The 25,897-nt window shown below is 42.7% G+C and overlaps 1 pseudogene; it reads right to left on the reverse strand.

The window, feature by feature from the left end:
* The window catches only part of LOC121291224, a 68,108-nt pseudogene that overhangs the window by 35,270 nt on the left and 6,941 nt on the right, over positions 1–25,897 (reverse strand).

Genomic DNA, 25,897 nt, shown 5'->3' on the forward strand with positions numbered 1-25,897 from the left:
TACCGCCCCATCTGTCCACTCTCGATCATCAATAAAGTAATGGAAGGGGTCATAAACAGTGCTGTCAAAAGACACTTGCTTAGCAATAACATGCTCACTGATGCCCAGTTTGGGTTCCACCAGGGCCACTCAGCTCCTGACCTCAAGACAGCCTTGATTCAAACATGGACAAAAGAGCTGAACACCCAAGGTGAGATGAGATTGACTATCCTTGACATCAAGGCAGCATTTGACTGAGTGTGGCATCAAGGATCCTGAGGAAAACTGGAGTCAATGGGAATCAGGAGGAAAGCTCTCTGCTGTAGCTACTGTGGCTACAAGAGCAGGTCAGAGGCAAGGAATCTTGCAACGAGTAACTCATCTCCTGTCTCCTCTAAGGCTGTCCACCATCTACAAGACACAAGTCAGGAGTGTGATGGAATACTTTCCACTTGCCTGGATGAGTGCAGCTCCCACAACACTCGAAGTTTGACACCGTGCAGGACAAAGCAGCCCACTTGATTGGCACCACATCCAAAAACATTCACTCCTTCCACCACCGACGCACAGTAGCAGCAGTGTGTACCATCTACAAGATGCACTGCAGGAATTCACCAAGGCTCCTTCAACAGCACCTTTCAACAAACCCATGGCCACTACCATCTAGAAGAACAAGGGCATAAGACACATGGGAACACCAGCACCTGGAAGTCCACCTCCAAGTCACTCACCATCCTGACTTGGAAGTGTATCGCTGTTCCCTCACTGTCGCTGGGTCAAAATCCTGGAACTCCCTAACTGCACTGTGGGTGTACCTTCACCACATGGACTACAGCAGTTCAAGAAGGCAGCTCATCACCACCTTCTCAAGGGCAACTAGGGATGGATAACAAATGCTGGCCCAGCCAGTGAAGACCACATGCTGTGAATGAATAAAAAAAGTTAGAGGCTGTCCCCCAGTGAGTGGAACTCAACTATGTTAATTCAACGGAGACTTTGAAATTTATCCTCTTGTTTTCCAAAATTATTTGAAGAAAACACCCTTGGCAGGAAGTACTAGAAGCTGAGGAAAATATTGCTTCAGTGTAGCTGATTGAAGGGTTCTGGCTTATCCTGGCAAATTAGATACATTGCACTCGCTCAGACCGCACATCCCAAATTCAGCTATCAGCCACAGCACTAGGCAAAACTATCAAATCCATGCCCAGGCTTTTGGGAAAGGCCGAGGCCCTTAGGTAAAATCTTTAAAGAAGCTTCCAACGAGGCAGCTGTCCCTCAGTATTCACTCCACTGGGCAACATCCCCTCAGAGGGACTGAATCAGGATAATAACCAGCTCCCAACACACACACACAACTCAACAATAGGAAATCAGTAAGAATCCTCAGTCACTGCACCTCCCAGATAATTACACCTCATCTTCTCATATTCAGTAATGACCCATCAACAAAACTCAGCCTGTAAATCAGAAGGGAAATGCTTCCAATAAACACACTCAATATCCAACTCACAGGTCCAGTCAAACAGTTCACCTCAAAGCACCCAGTAAACAGCTCTCAGCTGGATCTTCTCACACAGCATAAGGGGCATTTCCACACCTGATTCCCCACAGGATAGTCAGACTGCCCGAACATTAGTGTGGATATTATGGGATGTAATTATTATAAATTCTGTTCCTTCACTCACCATCTCCTCACTTGGTTTTCAGTCTCTACAGGAAGTGAACCAGCTGTGGAAGAGGAAGAGGAGAGAATGGGCAGAGTGGGTGGGCTCTCTGATTGATGTCTCTCACAGCCAATCCAAATATTTCTGGAGCAACATGCGTTTCTTGCAATTTGGGAAACTGACTGATGAAATGGAGGCAACTTTGAGTAGCAGATCAGGTGGGGATTTAAACTTGTCAGTGTCCCATCTATATAAAACCTCACTAGGGATGGATAACAAATGCTGGCCCAGTTACCCCAGCAAACGTTTGACAGAGATTTCTAGTGTGGGAATAGCATTCTCCATCCTTGGACACTTGCAAACTGACAACGTCAGTGTGAGATGTGTAGCCTCCGATGTGTTTGACAGCAGATCAGAAGAGGAAGACCCACAGCATCCAAGGCAGCGATGAAGTGCAGTGGTGGAATCAGCACATGCACAGGAGAGAGGGAGACAGGAGAGAAGGACACAGGATAGAGTGGCATGGGATAAAGTGGCAGAGGAGAGAGGGGGCACAGAACCGAGGGGCACAGCAGAAAGGGGGAGATTCAGGAAGGAGGGACAGGGGAGGTACAAACAGAGAAGAGAGGCAAAGGGGAGTTTGGGCCAGTGCTTGGGGAGTGACACCAGTGGTTGGAGAGTGACCTCTGTGTGTTTGCGGGCTTACACCTGTGCTTGGAGAGTGATCCTGGGTTCAGATTGCCACAATTCTGACTGGAGAGTGACTTTGGGAATTATCCCTATCCCCTAAGCAGACCTCTCTGCTGGCCTCTTCCTATAAGCTAGATAAGTATGAGGGAGAAAGGAACAGAAGGAGATACTTATAGGATGAGATGAAGAAATGTGAGAGGAGGGTCATGTGAAGCATAAAGACCAGCATGGACCAACTGGGCCGAATGGCTTGTTTCTGCACTGTAATTCTATGCATGTAATTTTCCGTGGTTGGATTTGAACTCTCAATATCTGGATTGTTAATCCAGCATCATAGCAATTTGGCTGCCATATCTGGAGACACATTCATTGAAATGTCTTTTAATGCCTTCTTTAAAGATTTTACCTGAAGGCCTCGTACTTTCCCAAAAGCCTGGGCTTAGATTTGATAGTTTTGCCCAGTGCTGTGACTGGTAGCTGAATTTGGGATGTGCAGTCTGAGCGAGTGCAATGTATCTAATTTCCCACAATAAACCAGAACCCTTCAATCAGCTACACTGAAGCAATATTTTCCTTAGCTTCTAGCACTTCTTGCCCAGTGTGTTTTCTTCAAATAATTTTGGAAAACAAGGGGATAAATTTCAAAATCTCCATTGAATTCATTTTACCTGAGTGTTTTTTATGTTAAACACGTACTCAAAGGGTAAAACTGGTCTTTGTCAGCACGACTCGAGCTCATAGTGAATTGATAGCCTGTTTTACACTCTGCCCAACTGTCTTTTCCATTGCCCTCAAAGTGCCTGGGAAGATGGGGGTTGGGGGGAGTTGGGTGGAGGAAAGAAAGTAGCCACATTATCTGTTTCTGGTCACTATCCAGTGTCTCTGCTGGAAAGAGAGGGTGTGTGACAGTCAAATGTAGGAAAAGAAAGGATTTGCATCTGATCCCCCACACAGGGGAATAGCAGACTGGCACTCACTGTGGGATAGTCTCTAACTGAGGAGTCAGTCCTTTCAGCAAAGGAGGAGAGGGAGTTGGAGGAAATCATGTTTCCTTTTCCTGTTTTACAGAAGGATTGCACCGTACTACACCAGAGAATACAGAGAGTATAGACACCACCGATAGATTCTGACCATTACCCAAGGAACAACTGCACAACTGTGGGAAAATATCCAGTCCCTTCACAGCATTGCTCAACACAGAGAAGGTTGGGCAGTGAAACCATCATCTGGAAATCGGTCGGATCAGGGGAGCTTTGACATATCATCAGATCTGAAACTGGTCAGTGGTGTGGAACCTTTCATCAGAACCAACCTTTCCGAAGGTTCGGCTATGGGCAATCGGTCAGGGTGAGGCTGGGAAGAACTGTGAGTGGCTCCCAGCGTGGGGAGAGCTTCAATCATTCACCGAGCTTCATGAACCATTGACTCATCCCTACAGATGAGAGGCTGTTCGAGTGTGAGGTGTGTGAGAAGGACTCCACAGACTCATAGGATCTCCCAACAGGTAGGGTGCATCTTTAACACCCACAGTTAAAATAAGGACAGCCACATGGAAGAGAAACCATTCAGATGTGAGGTGTGTGACCGAGTCTTTGCACAGTCATCAAAGCTTATGACACATCAACGTGTCCACAAAAGGGAGAAGCCATTCAAGTGTGAGCTTTGCAACAAATCATTCTCGATCTCATTGAACCTCTGCAGACATCAATACATTCACACAGGGGAGAAGCCGTACGCGTGCGAGGTATATGACAGATCATTCTCATGCTCATTTCACCTCCATGTACACCAATGCATTCACTCTGGGGAGAAACCATTCATGTGAGAGATGTGTGACAGATCAATGTCACAGTTCCTGACCCTCCGCAAACACCAAAGCGTTCACACAGGTGAGAAAGCATTTATGTGTGAGTTTTGTAATTAAATGTTTGTGACTTCTTTGACCCTCCTGAGACACCAGAGGATTCACACAGGGGAGAAACCCTTCAGATGTGAGCTGTGTGATAATTCATTCTGTGGCCATCGAACCTTCGCATACACCGACGCATTCACACAGGGGAGAAACCATTCACGTGCAAGCTGTGCAACAAATCATTCTCACAATTCTCACACCTTCACGTGCACTGATGCATGCACACAGGAGAGAAAACATTCCCCTCGAGTTTTGTGATAAAGCTTTTGTGACGTCTTCCACCCTCCTGAGACACCAAAAGATTCACACAGGGTTCAAACCCTTCAAGTGTGAGGTGTGTGACAAATCATTCTCACAGTCATTGATTGTCCACATCACATCAATGCACCCACACAGGTGAGAATCCAGAATTCATGTGCGAGGTGTGCAACAAATCATTCTCCAGGTCATCGAAACTCCTGCTCCACCAGAGGATCCACACAGTAGAGTAAGCTTTAAAGTGTGAGGTTTGCGATAAAGCTATTCTGATGTCTTCGCACCTCCTGGGACACCAGAGAATTCACACAGGGAGAAACCCTTCAGGTTCGATGTTTGTAACAAGGCTTTCACCCACTACTCCAATCAGCTGAAACACCAGAGGATTCACACTGGTGAGAAACCATTCAGGTGTGATGTTTGTGACAAGGCTTTCACTCACTCCTCCAATCTCCTGAAGCACCAGAGGATTCACACTGGTGGGAAACCATTCAGGTGTGAGGTGTGTGACAAGGCTTTCACACAGTCAGTGTATCTTCTGTTCCATCAACACACTCACATAGGGAGAAACCCTATCGGTGTGAGTTCTGTAAGAAAGCCTTCACACAGTTGTTGGACTTCCTGGAACATCAGTGAATCCACATCAGAGCAAACCCTTCCAGTGTGACAGAATTGTTTCACCTACTCCTCCTCTCTCGCCATACACCGACATCTCAACATAGACCTGGAGCCGGGACATCTGCTTCTGTTACACTGAGAATTGTCGGTGTTGTTGGCCCTCTATTGCTCGCACAGGGGAGCTGTCGTTCCAAAGCATTGTCTGTGTCAACAGTGTCTGTTTCAAACCTTTCCCACCATCAATTGTTTGAAAAAAGTGAAGAATCTTTTCTCTCTGTCTTTCCCACTGTTCCAGTGTTTATATACTGTGTCAAGGGTTACTGTTCCACCACTTGACGTGTGAAGTTTGATCCTCAATAGCATATCCTGACAATTTCACAGAATCACAGAATTGTTAAGGCACAGACGGAGGTCATTCAGCCCATCGTGTCTGTGCCTGCTCTCTGTAGGAGCATTTTACCCAGTGAAACCCCCCACCTTCTCCCTGTAACCCTGCATATTCTTCCTTTTCAGATAACAATCCAATTCGCTCTTGAACCTCTCCCCGCCACACTCTCAAGCAGTGCATTCCAGATCCTCACCACTCACTACATGAAAAGTTTTTCCTCATGTCTCCATTGTTTTTTTTACCAAATACCTTAACTCTGTGCTCTCTGGTTCTCGATCCTTCCAACAAGAGGAACGGTTTCTCCCTACCTCCCCTGTCCAGACCCCTCATGATTTTGAATACCTCAAATCTCCTCTCAATCTTCTCTTCTCCAAGGAGAACAATCCCAACTTCTCCAAACTATCTATGTAACTCAAGTTTCTCATCCCTGGAACCATTCTTGTGAATATATTTTACACTCTCTCTATTGCCTTCACATCCTTCCTAAAGTGGTGTGCCCGGAACTGGACACAATACTCCAGTTGAATCTGAACATATTTCCTTGTTTTTGTACTGTATGCGCCTATCGATAAAGCCCAGGATGCTGTACGTTTTATTAACCATTCCCTCAACCTGACCTGTCACCTTCAATGACTTATGTACATATACCCCCAGGTCGCTCTGTTCCAGACCCCCTTTTGAATTTTACCTTTATATTGTCTCTCCATGTTCTTCCTACCAAAATGAATCATGTTTCATATTTATTATATTTATAAATATATATATTGACTTTCTTTCATTCTGTTTTGTGATTTAGTTCTGAAATTATTGATAAGGCTAAAGCTGCGCTCACAATCAGCACTGGAGTTTGAAAGGTTTCATATCTACCCGCCAGTTGTGAAGCTACATTGTATTTTTCTGCAGTTTGTAGACTGAAAGTCACCATTTCCTGGAAATTTATCATCATCCTTGACCCATGTTTCTCTATTAAGTATTTTAGTATTTATAATCATTATACTGTTCACAATAAACTCTTCCTTCTCCTCCCTGCTGTTTTGGGCAGATGATGTCATTGGGCCATGGTCCTAAATGTTTCTGTATTTTGTCAACTAGCTTGCTCATATTTTCAATACCTAATTCATAATTATTACTTCAAACAGTAGGGTAGAAGTTTCTTTTGTTTAATTTACCTGGGTATTTGCTCAAAGAAGGCAGCTGCAGTTTTGCTTTGGCATAGACTGCATCTCACTGGTCTGAGAGAGCCAACAGGAGATGATTATTCATCAGGACTGTACTTTAAACAGAGAAAATATCAACTTTATCATTCACCGTGTGAAATGCGGGTGGAAGTCTGTCGTAATTTGGGTTTCTTTTAAGCAAAAGAAGTAGGAAGATTTGCCTAGTTTGAAGCAAGAGGAAGACGTCTACTGTGGTCCTTATATATGTAAGGAGAGCTCCACAGGCTCATAGGATCTGCTAACTGGCAAGGTGCATCTGTAGTGCCACCAGTGACACAAGGACAGCAACATGGAAGAGAAATTATTCAAGTGTTAAGTGTGTGACCGAGCCTTCACTAAGTCATTAATCCTCGTGAATCACTGACGCATTCACACTGGGAAGATACTGTTCAAGTGCGAAGTGCGTGACAAGAACTTTGCACACTCATCAGCCTGGGGAATCACCGACATATTCACACTGATTGACATCTCACAGCCAATCCAAATATTTCTGGATTAACACAAGATTCCTGAAGCTTGGGAAACTGAGCGGTGAAACGGAGGCGATTTTGAGCAGCAGATCAGGTGGGGATTTAAACTTGTCCTTGTCCCATCTGAATAAAACCTCACTTATTGCACCTACTTTCTCAGTTCCCCTGGTAAACGTTTGACAGAGATTTCTAGGGTGGGAATAGCATTCTTCATCCTCAGAGGCTTTCAAACTGACAACATCAGTGTGGGATGTATAGCCTCAGATGTGTTTGACAGCAGGTCAGAAGAGGAAGACGCACAGCATCCAAGGCAGCGATGATGTGCAGGGGTTGGATCAGCACATACACAGGAGAAAGGGGGCGGAGGAGGGAAGGGCACAGGACAAAGTGAGAGGGGATTTTGAGCCAGTGTTGGCAGAGTGATTCTGTTACTCGGGTAGTGAGTCTGACCTGGAGAGTGACTGAGGTATTCACTGTGACTCAGAGACAGACTCCAGGATGACCAACTGTGTGGAGATAAAATAAGGAACACTCCAGCCGTGAGACCAGCAGGATTGTGCTGATGTGAGTCCAGAAGGTGGTAAAAGCTCAGGGAGGTGAGATCGGAGAGAGCTCTGAGGGGGTGGGTATGATAGTGAGAGCAGGAGAGACGGTGAGAACAGGAGAGACAGTGAGAGCAGGCAATCATGAGTGCAGGTGCATTGAGAGCTGGGGGATGGGGTGATAGTGGGGTGGGGGTGGTGTTGGTGAGAGCTGGGGTTGTTCTCCAACAAAAGGAATGCTCAACATCCAGCCGAGTTTCTGATGAAAGGTCATCTCGAGCTGGAATGTTAACTATTTCTCTCCACAGATGCTGCCTGACCTGCTGAGCACTTTTTGTCTTGATTCTACTTTTTAAAACACAGAAACAGACCATTCAGCCCATCTACTTTCTACTGGTGCTTATGTTCCACATGAGCTTTCTCCCTATTTTATCTCCTCCTATCACCAGACCCTTCCATTCCTTTCTCCCTCATGTACTTATCTGGCTTCCCATAAAATACACCAAAACTATTTGCCTCAACCATTCCCTGTGGTAGAAAATTTCACATTCTAATCATTCTCTTAGTGAAGAAGTTTCTCCTGAATCCCTCATTGGATTTATTATTGACCATCTTATATTTCTGGTCCCTAGTTTTGGACTCCCTCACACAAGTGGAACATTTATCCCCCAAATTTCTAATTTTGTAAATCATCATTTTAAAGATTTCTATCATGTCACCCCTCAGCCTTCTCTTTTCTAGGGAAAAGAGTGTGCACCTGTTCAGTCTTTCCTGATAGTTACGATCTCCAAGTTCTCAATATCATCCTTATAAATGTCTTTTGCACTTTCTCCAGTTCCTTTATGTCCTTTTTCAATCTGGAGATCAGAACTGTGCACAGCTCTCCAAGTGTGATCTAACCAAGGTTCTATACAAGTTCAACATAACTTCTCTGCTTTTCAATTCTATTCCCCCAAAAATGGACCCCAGTGCTATTGTTTGATATTTTTTTAATGTCCTTGTTGACCTGCCTTGCTAATTTTAATGATTAATGAATCTGTAGTTCTGCCCTTCCACAACTTGTAACTATGACCTTTGGTCCTCCCTAACCTATATAATTAAAATAATTTGTCCACGTGAAGTCATGAACACAAACTTGTTATTATTTTCAAACCTCCATCAAATCACTCCATAGTCTATACTTCCCTAAAGTGCCCACACCCAGCTCTTCGAATACAATAGCAAAATGATGTGAATGCTGGAAATCTGATATATATTCAGAAAATGCTGGAACCATTGACTCTTTCCACAGTTGAGAGGCTATTCAAGTGTGAGGAGGGGTCCATTGGCTCATAAGATCTCCTCACACACAAGGTGCATCTGTTGCACCACATGGGCAGCCACATGGAGGAGAAACCATTCAAGTGTGGTGTGTAATCAAACCTTCGCATCGACACTCATGAAACACTGGCATGTTCACACTGGGGAAAAGCCATTCACATGCGAGGTATGCAGCAAATCATTCTCAGACCCATCATACCTCTGTACACACCAGAGCGTTCACACAGGGGAGAAACCATTCACTTGTGAGGTATGCAATAAATCATTCTCATGTCATCAGCCCTCAGCACACACCAACGCAATTCAAAACTGCGGAGAAAGCCTTCAGGTGTGAGGTTTGTAAGATGGCTTTCACCCAATCCTCTGATCTCCTGAGGCATCAGAGGATTCACACGGGGAAGAAACCCTTCAAGTGTGAGGTGTGTGACCAAGACTTCATACCATCATGGACACTCATAGAACACAGACGCATCCACATTGGGGAGAAACCATTCCAGTGTGAGGTGTAACGAGGGCTTTGCACAATCACCAGATCTGTTAAAACATCAATGCATTCACTCGGGAGAAACCGCTTACATGTGAGGTGTGCAACAAATCATTCAAGTGGTCATCGAATCTCTGTAGACACCAACGCATTCACACGGGAGAAGCCGTTTAAATGCGAGGTGTGTGAGAAATTTTTTTCAGTCATCAAAACTCCTGCTTCATCAGAGGATCCAGACAGGGCAGTAACTCTTCGACTGTGAGTTTTGCGAAAAAGGTCTTGTGACTTCTTTGATCCTCCTGGGAGACAGGAGGATGCAAACAAGGGAGAGGTGTGTGACAAGGCTTTCACACAGCATATCTCCTGGTTCAATGATACACTCACAGGACAGAAAACCTATTGGTGCAAGTTCTGTGATGAAGCTTTCATATAGTTGTTGGATCTCCTGGAACATCAGTGAAGGCACACGGGGGACAAACTCTTCCAGTGTGACGTGTACAGGATTGTTTCACCTACTCCTCCTCTCTCACCATACACCGACATCTCCACACAGACTTGGAGCCGGGTCACCTGCTTCTGTTACACTGAGAGTTGTCTGTTGTTTACCCTTCAGTGCTCACACAGGGGAGCTGTCGTTCCAAAGCACTGTCTATCTCAGCACTGTCTGTCCCGTGCCGATCCTCTCCCACCTTCAGTCCGCTTGTTCAAGAAGGCCAATTTAACCTTTGACCAGATCACCAAACATCACCAAAAGAAGATACATGGAAGCTCCTGCTTATGCACAGATGCCACTTTGTCTTTGGGAGGATTTCTTCAGTCCCAGGAAATAGCTGATTCAGGAGAATATGTGTCAGGGTTTTCCCCTTTCTGGTTAAAGGAAAATTTCCATAGCGTGATTTATCTCCCTACTTGAAGGTAGTTACAACTGTCACATTTCTGAAGCCGGAGGGAGTTGTTTTTCCTCCAAATCCGTAGGATGTGTTCATGGAGTCTTGATGTGAGCAGAAGTCCACCAGCTTTGAAGATCTCAGCTGGAATACCATTGGGGCCACAGGCTTTGTTGTTTTTCATCTGTTTGATTGTTTATTGCAGCTCTCCCATCGATGGTGACTCAGCCATGGATTCTACCACAGGCACTGGGGGAATAGACTGGAAGGTATCAGCTGCCACTGTGGATTCAGGATTGAGGAGTTGTTCAAAATGTTCTTTCCAGCATTAACAGATGGCATTGTCATCCTTAAGAAGAGAAACCTCATCCTGTGAACAAAGAGGATTTTGTCCATTTGACCTGGGTCTAATCGGCCCGGGTAAGTTCAAAGAAAAGATTCACATTTATGTTGATTGGATCTCTCGGGCTTTCTCTTCCTGTCCTTTATCTTCCGGATTTGTCTTTGAGTGTCAGTCTTGAGCTGTTGAAATGTTGCCTTCTTGAGTTGCGACCTTGGGTTGTTCTGCCAGACAATGAAGGCTGATCGTTTTTGTTCCAGGAGGTCACACATTTGAGCATCGTGTTCATTGAGCCAGTCCTGGTGATGATGATGCTCGAACCCAGTGGTCTGGACACAGGAGTTTAGTACAGCTGAAGTTATTTGATCCCACTGTTCGGGAATTGAGTTGAATGTGTGAAGATTTTCCAGATTGGTCATGAGCTGCACCTGGAATTCCTCTCTTCGGTTGGGCTGTTTTCAGGCTGAGATATTGATCTTCCTCTTGGACTTTTGGGCCTTGTGATGTCTTGGTGCTGGGTGGATGTTCATCACCGATTGAACAAGTCAATGATCTATCCAGCAGGCATCAGTCCCCCACATGGATCGAGTGATACAGACATCACTTAGAACTTTAACTTGGCTTTAGACCTTCCAGATGAACTTTCAACACGGTCTTTGTTGCCAAACAAATTCAAGAAAAATGTTGAGAACAACACCAGGAACTCTTCGTTGCATTCATCAACGTAACCAAAGTATTTGACTCAGTAAATCACGAGGCTCTGTGGATTGTGCTCTAATGATTTGGATGTCCAAGAAACTTCATCACAATCCTGCTATCGCTTCATGATGATATGACTGCAGCTGTCTTGAGTGGGAGATCTGAAACAGAAGCCTTCAAAGTCCAGACTGGTGTCAAGCAAGGCTGTGTGTGAGTCCCCAATCTATTTACAATCTACCTGACAGTGACTATTCACCTTATCAAAGATCAACTGCCTCTGGTGTCAGTAATAAATACCACATAGATGGGTAACTCATTTACCTCAGTCACCTCCCTACCGAAACTAAACTGACCACTATAAACACACATGACCTACAGTTTGCAGACACTGTCATTGTCCACTCTGTACCAGATTTGCACTCTCAATCTCTTCAACTTTGCATGGGTTTGTATGATGGAAACGAGGTCCATCCTGTGCCACTGAAGTTTGGTGTCATTTCTGATCATCGGAATTGGGAGCCAGACTAAAGCACAGGGATTTTAAAGAAACTTCTGTCTGTAGTATTCTGAGAGAGTTTCCCCTGATGTGAGTGTGTGTGTGTTAGTAAAGTGAGGCAGCTCTCAGGAGTGGGTATAGGCAGAATCGGACCCTGCTTTAGTTGATGATGTGAATTATAGACAGGTCCTCTTCAGGTCACGGATGTTTGACTAATACCATAGGCAATGTTTGTACTCTCCTGTCTGGGAGGGCTACAATCCTGAGTATGGTGAGTGGGGTAAGTCTCTGCAGACTTGAGTTCCCTCAGCCCATCATACCTCAGTGTAATAACAGTGTGATATTTTTACCTTACACTCTTCCAAGGTTCATTTCATGTTCTGGAAAGATCTTGATTCATTTTCAAATGCTCTGTTATTTTGGTTGATTCAATGTTTGGTGTAAGCTAAGTATTGTGTTGTTGTTTGTCTGCTGTTTTATCAGTTTTTTGCATAGATGTATAATCACAATAAATTCACTTTTTTAACTTAAACCAAACTACCTGATTTGTCAGATAAAGGCAAAATACTGCGGGTGCTGGAAGTCTGAAGAAGAGTCATACGGACTTGAAACATTAACTCTATTTTTCTCTCTACAGATGCTGTCAGACCTGCTGAATTTTTCCAGCATTTTTTGATTTTGTACCTGATTTATCAGCATGGTGAAACACTCAAGAACCTACAGTGAGAGTCCTGTACATAATATATTGGTCAATGTCTTTGTGGGCGGTTATACTTTTTCCATCAATGGGTTTATCATTTCAAGTTCACAGGAAGCAGAACTTTTCCTTAAGAAAGAAAGACTTGCAACTATACATCAACCTTCATGAACTCTGCACCTCTGAAAGCACTTTACAGCCAATGAAGTGCTTTTTGAAGAGTAGTCACTGTTGTAATGTTGGAAACTGGGCAACCAATTTGTGCACAGCAAGTTCCCACCATCAGCAATGTGATAATGACCAGATAATCTTTTTTGGTGACGTTGATTGCGGTATCCATATTGACCAGGACAATAACCCTGCTGTTCTATGACATAGTGTCATGGGATCTTTTACATCCACCCGAGAGGGTAGACAGGGCCTTAGTTTAACTCCTCAGTATTGCATTGGAGTGTCAGCCTCAGTGTTCTGGTCTCTGGAGTGAGACTTGAACCCCAACCTTCGGACTCAGAGACAAGAGTTACAACTGACAATAGCTTGGGAACTGAATCTAATGCAACTGAAATATTTAAAGGGGAAAAGTCCCAAGGCTGCTTTTTCCTCTGAGGGGCTGAGTGGAGGAAAGAAAGTAGCCATTTTGTCTGCTCCTGGTCACTATCCAGTGTCCCTGCTGGAAGCAGAGAGTATGTGGCAGTCAAGTGAGGAAAAAGAAAGGACTTGCATCTGATCCCCCACATAGGAGAATAGCAGACTGGCACTCATTGTGGAATAGTTTATAACTGAGGAGTCAGCCCCTTCAGCAAATGGGGAGAGGGAGTTGGAGGAAATCATATTTCCTTTTCCTGTTTTACAGGAGAGAGCTACTACTGTTGTGAGTTTTGCAAGAATGCTTTTGCAAGGTCTTCAACCCTCCTGATACACCAGAGGATTCACACAGGGGAGAAACCCTTCAAGTGTGAGGTGTGCGATCAGGCCTTCACATTGTCATTGATGCTGGTAAAACATCAACGTAGTCACACTGGAGAGAAGCCATTTAAGTGTGAGGTATGTGACAAATCGTTCTCACAATCATAGCACCTCCGTAGACACCAACACAATCACACTGGGGAGAAACCAATCATGGGCAAGGTGTGTGACAAATCATTCTACCACTCATCGTCCCTCTGTGCTCACCAACACATTCACATTGGAGAGAAACCATTCAAGTGTGAGGTTTGTGACAAGAGCTTTGCAGAATCATGGGACCTGTTGAAACATTGGCGAGTTCACACTGGGGAAAAGCCATTCACGTGCAAGGTATATGACAAATCATTTTCAGGCTCATCAGCCCTCTGTGCACACCAACACATTTACACATGGGAAAAACCTTTCCCATGCGAGGCGTGTGACAAATAATTCTTGAGTTCATCGGATCTCCTGTTCCGTCAGAGGATCCACACAGGAGAGTAAGGCTTCAATTGGGAACGGAGCATTTTTTAAAATTCATTCATGGGATGTGGGTTTCGCTGGCTGGTCCAGCATTTATTACCCATCCCTAGTTGCCTTTGAGAAGGTGGTGATGAGCTGCCTTCTTGAACCACTGCAGTCCATGTGGCGTAGGTACATCCACAATGCTGTTAGAAAGGGAGTTCCAGGATTTTGACCCAGGGACAGTGAAGGAACAGCGACATATTTCCAAGTCAGGATGGTGAGTGACTTGGAGGGGAACTTCCAGGTGGTGGTGATGTTCCCATCCATCTGCTACCCTTGTCCTTCCAGGTGGTAGTGGTCGTGGATTTCAAAGGTGCTGTCCAAGGAGCCTTGGTGAATTCCTTCAGTGCATCTTGTTGATGGTACACACTGCTGCTATTGTGCATCGGTGGTGGAAGAAGTGAATATTTGTGGATGTGGTGCCAATCAAGTGGACTGCTTTGTCCTGAACAATGTCCAGCTTCTTCAGTGTTGTGGGAGCTGCACTCATCCAGGCAAGTGGGGAGTATTCCATCAGACTCCTGACTTGTGCCTTGTAGATGGTGGCCAGGCTTTGGGGAGTCAGAAGTGAGTTACTCATCACACAATTCCTAGCCTCTGACCTGCTCTTGTAGCCATAATAATTATATGGCTGGTCCAATTCAGTTTCTGGTCAATGGTAACCCCAAGGATGTTGATAGTGGGGAATTCAGTGATGGTAATGCCATTGAACATCCAGGGGCGATGATTAGATCCTTTTTTGTTGGGGATGGTCATTGCCAAACACTTGTGTCGTGCGAATGCTCTGTGCCACTTGTCAGCCCAAGCCTGGATATCGTCCAGGTCTTGCTGCGTTGGGACATGGACCGCTTCAGTATCCGAGGAGTTGCGAATGCTGCTGAACATTGTATAATCATCAGCGAACATTCACACTTCTGATCTTATGATGGAAGGAAGGTCATTGATGAAGCAGCTGAAGATGGTTGGGTTGAGGACACTACCCGGAGGAACTCCTGCAGTGATGTGCTGAAGCTGAGATGATGGACCTCCAACAACCACAACCATCTTCCTTTGTTCTAGGTATGACTCCAACCAGCGGAGGTTTTCCCCCTCATTCCCATGGACTCCAGTTTTGCTAGAGAACCTTGATGCCGCACTCAGTCCAATGCTACCTTGATGTCAAGGGAGTCACTCTCACCTCACCTCAGGTATCCAGCTCTTTTGTCCATGTTTGAACCAAGGCTGGAATGAGGATGGGGATTTGTGGATTCTCCTCCTCCAGTCAGTTGTTTCATTGTCCACCACCATTCACGACTGGATGTGGCAGGACTGCAGAGCTTAGATCAGATCCATTCGTTGTGGGGTCGCTTAGCTCTATCACTTGCTGCTTGTGCTCTTTGGCATGCAAGTTGTCCTATGTTATAGCTTCACCAGGTTGACACCTCATTTTTAGATATGGCTGGTGTTGCTCCTGACATGTCCTGCATTCTTCATTGAACCAGCGTTGATCTCCTGACTTGATGGTATTGGATGTGTGGGGGATGTGCCAAGCCATGAGGTACAGATTGTGTTTGAGTACAATTCTACTGTTGCTGGTGGATCACAGCACCTCATGGATGCCCAATCGAGTTGCTAGATCTGTTCGAAATCTATCCCATTTAGCACGGTGGTAGTGTCACACAACACGATGGAGTGATCCTCAATGTGAAGGCAGGACTTTGTCTCCAAAATGTGCGGTGGTCAGTCCTACCGATACTGTCACGGACAGATGCATCTGTGGCAGGCAGGTTGGTGAGGATGAGGTCAAGTATGTTTTTCCCTCTTTTTGGTTCCCTCACCACCTGCCACTGACCCAGTCTAGCAACTATGTCATTTACGACTCAGCCAGCTGAGTCAGGAGTGGTGCTACCGAGCTACTCTTGGTGATGGACATTGAAGTCCCCCATCAAGAGTACATTCTGCGCCCTTGCCACCCTCAGTGCTTCCACCAAGTGGTGTTCAACATGGAGGAGCACCGATTCATCAGCTGAGGGAGGGCAGTACGTAGTAATCAGCAGGAGGTTTCCTTGCCCATGTTTGGCCTAATGCCATGAGACTTACTGAGGACTCCCAGGGCAACTCCCTCCCAACTGTATACCACTGTGCCATCACCTATGCTGTGGGACAGGACATACCCAGGGATGGTGATGTCTGGGATATTATCTATGTTTCTGTGAGGATGACTATGTCAGGCTGTTGCTCTCCCAATTTTGACACTAGCCCCCAGATGTTAGTAAGGAGAACTTTGCAGGGTTGACAGGGCTGCAATTGCTGTTGTTGTTTCCGGTCCCGAGGTCGATGTGGGGTGATCCATCAGGTTCGTTTTTTGTGACTTTGTAGTGGTTTGCTGCAACTGATTGGCTTGCATTTCAATGAAGCACATTGCTGTGGATATGGAGTTACATGGAGTCTGTGAGTCCGGAGACCAGGTAAGGACATTAGTGAACCAGATAGAATTTGACTTTAAACAGTCAAAAAACCTACATGGTGGGATTTGAACCTGCATCCCCAGAGCATTACCCTGGGTTTACAAGTCCAGCGACAATAACACTATGCCATCGCCTCCTCATTGGGGGAGCAGTGCTCTAACTGCAAGAAGTTGAACCACTTTGCACGTATGCACTTTATCAGATCAAAGAAGAAATTGTAAATGACGTTCATGGACCAACAAACGAGGTTCCAAAGTTGAAACCAGCACAGGCTGTTTTAAAGTTTGAAAATTCACCTGTGAATAAGAATGTAAAATGTTCTTTTGCAGATGGAACTTTGCACTATAAATATTGTAAGAAGAAAACTTTCAGAAAACACCACAAAAAGTAATATATTCCATCTTAAACTAGACATTGATTTGAATAGAGAGCTGATGAACTTGCAAAATTGACTGGACAATGGGAGGATGATTATTGTCGGTATTGCATGTGGTCCGATAATTAAGATATGTAACATATTGTAAGGTGTAATATTCTACTCGGTGTTATAACACAGCAGTTTGTAAAGATTGAGTTATTTAAAATCCCAGAGCAAAATTTAAACAACCTTTATTTTCAATTGGTATGTTTTGAGTTGCAGTTTAAAATTCAGGAATAAGACCACCAGTTCTCGAGATGTTTTTATATCAAACTAAATGAAACGTTTATTAATTTACAACAAATTAAGCACATACACATGGCTATAAATTACTACTATCATAACTTTTTAATATATTCCCAAATTAATCTCCACTAAGCCAACAATAACCAATAGACTTAAACAGACACCAGGCAAAGCATTTTTCACTTTACAAATTCAAAATGACATTCCTTTCAATTTGGTTGCTTTACAGACAGTTGTCAGCTTACAGGCTTAGATCTTACATGCCTCTGACCTGCACACATAAACTCCTTTCTGTTTTCTCAGCTTTTTCTTTGAATGTAAATTCTCATTGTATCACCAGACCCTTTGAACTCCACCCCTTCTAACAATAAAACCCCTTTCATAATTTCAATTTTATTAGTAATATAAAAATATTGTATGGTGCCTCCTAGATAGGTGCAAGATTTCACCCACAGTCTTTGAATAGATTAATCAACAAAATACAAATGCACTCTTTACCTCACTGTTTACATCTCAACTACTGTACATCCAAGCACCCAGACTATCTGGCTTTAATCCAATTAACACACACACATACACACAGACTAAGCCTCTATTTAAAAATAAATCTAATAACATTATATTCATTTATATCTCATGACATCCCCTTTTCTATCAAAAAATGAACCATAATTCTAAAAGACGGCTTCTTTTTCTTGTAATAACCCATCTCACACTATCCACTATACTTTTTACATCTTCAGATGCATGCAGTAACATAACTACAGATATATATATATATATATATATATATACAAAAGCCCTTAGTATCAACAGAAATCACTAGTTCAGTGTCCAGGTTTTAAAATATCCAATTTTACTGTCAGCTTCGAACTCTTGATAACGCGTCTGTGAACAGATTCTCTCTACCAGCAATATGTATAATCCATAGATTAAATGGTTGTAATAATAAACTCCACTTAAAAGCTCTTGCACTTTTGTCTCGAAATTTGTCCAGAAACTTCAAACGATTATGGTCTGTATAAACAATTGTTTCTGATGAACTGTTTCCAACATAAATTTCAAAATGCTGCAATGCTAACACCAAATCCAAAGTCTCTATATCAATCATTAACTATCTTCTCTGTTGTCATTCAGCTTCCGTGAAAAATACCCTATCAGTTTTTCAATTCCAGTGTCATCTTCTTGTAACAGTACAGCCCCAATGCCTACATCACTTGTGTCAACGGCCATCTTGAATTGCTTGGCATAATTGGGTACTGCCAAAACTGGTGTCGTAATTAATAGTTTTCAAACTATCAAATGACTTCTGACACTCCAATGTCCATTGAAATTTCTTGTTCCTTTTTAATAGTTCAGTCAGTGGAGTAAACACACTGCTAAAATTTGGTACAAATTTCTGGTAAAACCCACTCGTGCCCAGAAATCTCAAAATTTCTTGTTTTGCAGGCACTGGGAAATCCACGATAGCCTTGACTTTTGCATCTCGCGGAGCCACCTTACCATGTCCAATGGTATGGCCTAGATGCATAACTTGTGCTTTTGCAAATTCACTTTCAGCCAAGTTCATCATCATATTAGCTTCATGTAGTCAAGTAGATAATTCTTCCAGATGCTATAAATGCTCCTCCTGCGTCTGACTGAAAACTATTGGATCATCAATATAAACAACACAATTGCTTAGACCTGTAATTACTTTGTTCGTCTTTGAAATGTCACAGTTGCATTCTTCATACCAAATGGCATGACTTTAAACAGGTATAACCTACTTGGCATTACAAAAGCTGATATCTCCTTTGCTCTTTCTAACAATGGCACCTGCCAATATCCTTTCAGCAAGTGATAAATTTCTCAATGCAATCTTCCAACCGTGGTATAGGATATGAATCTGCTTTTGTCACTGCATTCCCTTTTCTAAAGTCCACACTCAGTCTTTGTGTTCCATCCGGTTTCGGTACCAGTACAATAGACAAATTCCAGTTACCGCAACTAGACTCAATGACATAATTTTGAAGCTTGAAATCAATTTCTTTTTGTACTTTTGATAACTTTGCCAGATTTAATCTATAAGGATGTTACCTTAATGAAGATTAAACTTGTACAGAGATATCGGGCAGGATTTTCTGCACCCGCCCACTGCTGGGGTCGGCTAGTCACGCAGAATGTCAATGGACTTCTGCTGAGGGGCTGCCTCACCCGCGGCGGGTCCCACCCGCGATGGGGCCGGAAAATCCTGGCCATCACGTATAGCTAAATGTGTCTTCCCCAAGTTATTTTCACAAATAGGTTTGTGTGACTGCTATAGCTTTTCCAAATCACTTTGATACTTGTTTGGAAGGTAACTCAATATTTCATTTAAATTTTCAAACACCCCCTCATTATCCAATTAGGTTAGAGGAAAATCAATTTCAGAGTCCTGCATTTTTACCTCTTTCTCATCATCCACCATCACCAATACCTATTTTTGTTCCTCTTCCCTGTCAAAGTTCTTTTTAAAGCATATTTACATGACACACCCTAAACTCTTTCTTCTATCTAGAGTGTTTATTAAATAATTTACTTCACTCAATTTCTTTTAAATCCTGTAAGGCCCACTAAATCTTGCATTTAATGAATCCCCTAGTACTGGTAACAAAACTAGTACTTTCTCTCCAGAAACAAAACGGCGAGTTTTAGCTTTTTTTATCTGCCTTCACTTTCATCACTTGCTGTGATGTCTTTAAATGTTCCATAGCCAACTCACGTGTTCTATTCAATCGTTCCCTGAAATTTGATACATAATCCAGAAGAATAGTTTCTGAATTTTGGCCCACCAATTTCTCATGAATCAATTTCAGTGGTTCCCTTATCTCATGATCATAAACTAGTTCAAAAGGGCTAAAACCAGTCGATGCATTAGGAGCATTTCTAATAGCAATTAACAAAAATGGAATTCTTGTATCCCAATCCTGTGCATAATCCTGACAGTATGCTCTTATCATAGTTTTTAAAGCTTGATGCCATCTTTCCAAAGCTCCTCGTGACGCCGGATGATAAGCTGATGACTTAAATTGTTTTATCCCCAAACAGTTCATTACTTCCTTAAACAGCTGTGACATGAAATTTGACCCCTGATCTGACTGCATTTCTTTAGGTAAACCATATCTTGTAAAAAATATAATTAACTCCTTCACAATCTTCTTAGTTGTAATGTTTCTTAAAGGTATCACTTTAGGAAACCTGGGCACATCAAATGGAGGACAGGTGAAGTTATAGTTGGAGTGGTGGAATAATAAGCACATCTATTATTGTCAGTAAGTACTGATTTCCACTTTTTGTCTTAGGGAGGGGTCCAACGCAATCAATCATGACCCTGGTAAAAGATTCTTCAAATGCTGGTATTGGGATTAAAGGCGCCGGCTTAATCACTGCTTGTGGTTTTCCTGTAACTTGACATGTATGACAGGTTCTACAGAATTCGATTACATCCCTATGCAATCCTGGCTAAAAAAAAACCTCTGTATCTTCACCTGTTTTGGCCTAATTCCTAAATGTCCCCCCATTGGAATTTCATGAGCAATCCTCAGAATCTCATTTCTATATCCTAATGGGATAACAATCTGATGCACATCCCTCCAGCTTTCATTTCCAGTCTCCATTTTCTCATTAAAATATCTCCCTGAAGGTAATAACATACTGGAATACATTTTACTTCTGTTTCTGAACAAGCTTTCTGATACAACTGCTTTAATTGCAAATTATTTTTCTGTAACTCCAGTAACTGCCTTGAGTTAAGCACTTCAGCTGAATTGTCCTGTATTCTTTCCTCCTGAACAATGCTATCAAACACAGTGCCAGCTAATTGGATTTCAATAGCTTCTTCTTGCCTTTGAACTGTCTGCCCTTCTTGTTTTTCTTGTCCTTCCCTATGAGCCTTTGATCTCGTTACAACACAATCAGAAAACAATCCAGGATGTTCTTTCTGCAACACCTCTGTTGAAAACACTTCTACAGGCTGCTCAGCTACCATAGGCATCACTGACATCTGTGACCCAGCTATGTCATTACCCAGAATAAATTGAACCCCTGCAATGGGCAATTTTTCCACCACTCCAACTATAACTTCACCTGTCCTCCATTTGCTCTTTAAATTTACCTTCCAAAATGGAATAGATTTAGCATCTCCATGAACTCCACTGATTATTACCTGCTCCTGCAATACTCCTTTTGAACAATAAATATCACTATCCCACAACATTAAAGATTAACGAGCCCCTGTGCCTCTTAAAATTTTAACATATTTACCTACTCCACTCTGTACACATGGAAAGACTTTCCCTTCACACACAAAATCTTTAAACATTTCTGCAACCTGCTCCTCAGAATCCTCGAGTAAACTGTGAACACATTCCCACTTCTTCACCTATCACTCATTCTGCCTGTTTCACCCGAACACAAACCACTGGTTTCTCCTGTGCCTGAACCTCAGAACCTACAGTACTTTTACTTCTAGAGCTTTTCTGTACCCCAATAATTCCAACAGATTTTCCCTGCAATTTCCAACACACTGACTCCATGTGCCCCATTTTATTACAACAAAAACACCTCAATTTTCGAATGTCCCTCCCATCTTCCTTTTTATTCCGAGAAAAAACTTCCTGGGAACTTCCAGCTACTTCTCCTCTTCCCTGACTACCTACCTTCCTTTCACCTTCCTACTTTTTATCCTTTTCCAATTTTAAAGGGTGACCAAAAAAAGGTTTAGCTCTGTGAGATAACTCATAATCATCAGCCATCTCTGCTGCTTGTCTTACAGAATCAACCCTCTGTTCCTCCACATGAGTTCTCACAACTGAAGGAATTGAATCTTTAAATTCTTCCAAAACAATTACTTCCCTAGGAGCTGCACAGGTTGTCTCTATTTTTAACGCCCGTATCCACTGGTCAAAATTACTTTGTTTTACTCTTTCAAACCCAATTTAAGTTTACCCAGGCTGGTTCCTCATATTCCTAAATTTCTGCCTGTATGCTTCAGGAACCAACTCATATGCACCCAAAACAGCCTTTTTCACCACATCATAATTCACCGACATCTCTTCTGATAGCGAAGCATATACCTTATGGGCTCCACTCACCAACTTAAGACTGAATAACATCCAGTTTTCCTGCGGCCATTTCATCTGGTTAGCTAGCTTCTCAAATGAAATAAAGAATGCTTCAATATCTTTTTCCTCAAACTTTGGAAGAGCTTGTACATATTTAAACACATCCTCACTGGGTTCTACTCTGCAGATAAGTCCTTCCTCACCTACCGGCGTCTCTTTTATGACTGCCAACATTTTCAGTTGGAATTCTCTCTCTTTTTTTCTCTTTCCTCCCTCTCTATCTTCATAATTTCTAATTACCTTTCCTGTTTTCTTTCTCTCTCCTGCCTTTCTACTTGTTCCCTTTTAAAAGCCATTTCTCTGTCCTTTGCTTCTAATTCAAGTTTTTTCAGTTCCTTTGCTTGTTCAACATCAAGCGTCTTCAATTGTAACTGAAGTCTCACTAGTGTCAGGTTTCACTTCCTGCTGTAGATGCTGTGCTATACCTTTAATTATATCTGATTTCCCAGCCCCTTCAGGTAACCCCAATTTTAATTTACCTGCCAACTCTGTTAACTTACTCATGGTTATCTGTTGCAGCCTAATCAGAGTTATATCTTCTACTCCCAGACAAGTCTTAGCAATTGCCAAAGCCATCTTGCACTTCTAAAATATCTCACCAACTCTTGAATTCAAAGTGCCTCTTGTACCCGTAACCTTAAGATTTACCAATTCCAAACCAATCAAGGAATTATAAATATTATTCTGCCAAGAGCCTCCAATTGTTATGACATAGCAGTTTGTAAAGGCTGAGTTATTTAAAATCTCAGAGGGAAACTTTAAACAACTGTCATAACCTACATTTTCAATTGGTATGTTTTGAGTTGCAGCTTTAAATTCAAGAATAAGTCCACCAGTTCTGGAGAGGTTTTTACATCAAACTAAATGAAACATTTATTAATTTACAACAAATTAAGTACATACACATGGCTACAAATTACTATTATAACAATAACCAATAGACTTGAACAGACACCAGACAAAGCATTTTTTAACTTACAAATTCAAAATGAGGTTCCTTTCAATTTGGTTCCTTTGCAGACAGTTGTCGGCTTACAGGCTTAGATTTTACATGCCTCTGACCGGCCACACATACTCCTTTCTGTTATACCCAGCTTTTCCTTTGAATGTAAATTCTCATTTACAGGCCCTTTGAGCTCCACCTCTTCTAACAATAAAACCCCTTTCATAGAACCAATTTTATTAATAATATTAACATATTTCTTGGTGTCTCCTAGCTAGGTGCAAGATTTCACCCCCAGTTTTTGAATGGTTTAGTCAACAAAATGCAAATGCACCCTTTACCTTACTCTTTACATCTCAACTACTTATACATCAAAGCACCCAGACTAGCTGGTTTTAATCCAATTAACTCACAGACAGGCTAAACCTCCATTTAAAAAAATTCCAATAACATTATATACATTAATATCTCTTCATGACAACGGTATAATTGAAAACACAGCACTTGATTTTCATTTTTTTCTGGTGGGGAGTGTTGTGAATACTTAGTTCATGGTTTGTGTGTTTTGGATTATACATTTTTCATTTTTAGAATGTAAATTTTAGGCTGTCAGCGAAAAAGGTCAGAATAGAGAGAGCTCTAAAACAGCAGTAGGGCTTACTTAGCTGGAGACATGATGTCTGTACTCCTTGCAGTAAAAACAGTCCAGAGAAATTTTTTTGTTTTGGGACTTAGAGCTAAATTAACTTAAATCACGCAGTGGTCCCTGAAAGACGGTAAAACTTATTTACTTCATCAGGTCAAAGAAGAAATTGTAACTAAGGGAGAATTAATTTAAAGGTCAGTTTTAGGACAAGCCAGAGCACACTCCGTCGTCATGGAGATGGGTGGCACTTAGGAAAGCTCTCTGGTTTCAATTTATCTGGTGTTTGCTGTAGAGATTTTAATTGAAGTTTGGACCTCATTTGGTTTGCAACTCAGAGAGAATTTAGCCAAAATAGATGACAGTTAGACAGATTTGCACTGCAAGCAGAGTAAACCACTAACATCATTGATCGCAAGGAAGGTGGATGAGGCTTAATCTCAGCTTGAATTTTGTGAGGAACAGAAGCTGAAATATTGCCTGTTTGAAGCTAGTGGGAGAATCTACAATGGGCCTGATAGTGTCTTATTGCAAATGAAAGTAGCCAGTAGAATTCGTTTGGAAGTATTGGAAAAGTAACCAGAACAAGGGACTGAGGCTTCCACAGTCAAGAGAGGGTAAATGAAAGTTTTACCTCTGAGAATACGTGGAGCTGAGGAGAATTCTCCAGAGAACTGGGGCATACATATGGGTGGTCCCCACAGAAGTGAAAAACTTTGGATTGACGTGTCTTCTAAGAGAATTCTTGGGGGCAATAGCAAGTAATCCTGAATGCATAACATAGATAATGTCTCTCCCAAGCTTGCACCATTCCAATACACATGGAACAATGTCACCTCCACTTTCCAGGCAAATACTGCCCCTTTAACTTTTGTCTTCAGTTTACCCAACACCCCAAACACAGTTACTGCTTTGAAATGTCAATGTATAATAACTAAAATTCGATTTATAGATTTATGTCACGAAGAGTGTGAAGGAATATGGAACCAAGTGGAGTTGATAGGGTGAATATACAAATCAGCCAAAGTCAAATTGAATAGTGGAACTTGCTTGAGGGGCTGAATAGCCTCCTCCTGTTCCAATGTTTCAAAGTTTATCAGGGCATCAGGATCAAAAGACAGGGAAATAGATTTGTGATACAAATCAGCCATCATGAAATTAAATTGGGACTGGAATCAAGGGGCTGAATGGCCTCCACATGATGCTGTAAACATGTACAACAACGTCATTGCTAGGAGAGAAACAATCCCATCCTTGTGCTTCACCCGTGCACCCTGTTCTCTGGGTTGTAACTGAGTGGAAACCTGTTACTGTATTCGAGCACAATAAGTACTTGTGACCAAAATGAAGCCCCAGGGTTTGACAAGGTCTGTTTAATCAAAATGAAGGCCCTTTAACTAGATGGGTCAAACCGTGTGATCTCTGGACAAGCCCCACCCTCACACTACACATCCCAGTGAGATCAGACATCACAATAGTTTATAAATGGGATAAGTGTGAGGCAGGAGACTGCACAACCATTTTGAGTGAAGGAAAGGGAACTGCACTGACTGTGATAATGGAAATATCACTCACTAGCTGACACTTAGAAGTTTGTTGCTGTAGAAGGCTTGTTTCAACCTGTCATTCAAGCTTCAGAATTCGATGTCAGCCGATGAGGACTGAGATGAGAAATGTCTTCACTGAAAGGGGTGCGAATCTTTGGAATTTTATACCCCAGGGAGCTGTGGATGCTCAGTTATTGAATATATTCAAGACCGAGACTGATGGATTTATGGATGCTGAGAGAATAAGGGATATGGGGATAACGTGGGAAGGTGGGATTGAGGTAGAAGATTGGCCCTGATCATACTGAATAGTGCAGCAGGCAGTAGGGGTCGAATGGCCTATTCCTGCTCCTATTTCTTATGTTCATCATATTCTCTGGG

Source organism: Carcharodon carcharias, chromosome 19 (genome assembly GCF_017639515.1).
Source record: "Carcharodon carcharias isolate sCarCar2 chromosome 19, sCarCar2.pri, whole genome shotgun sequence".
Classification (NCBI taxonomy): Eukaryota; Metazoa; Chordata; class Chondrichthyes; order Lamniformes; family Lamnidae; genus Carcharodon; species Carcharodon carcharias.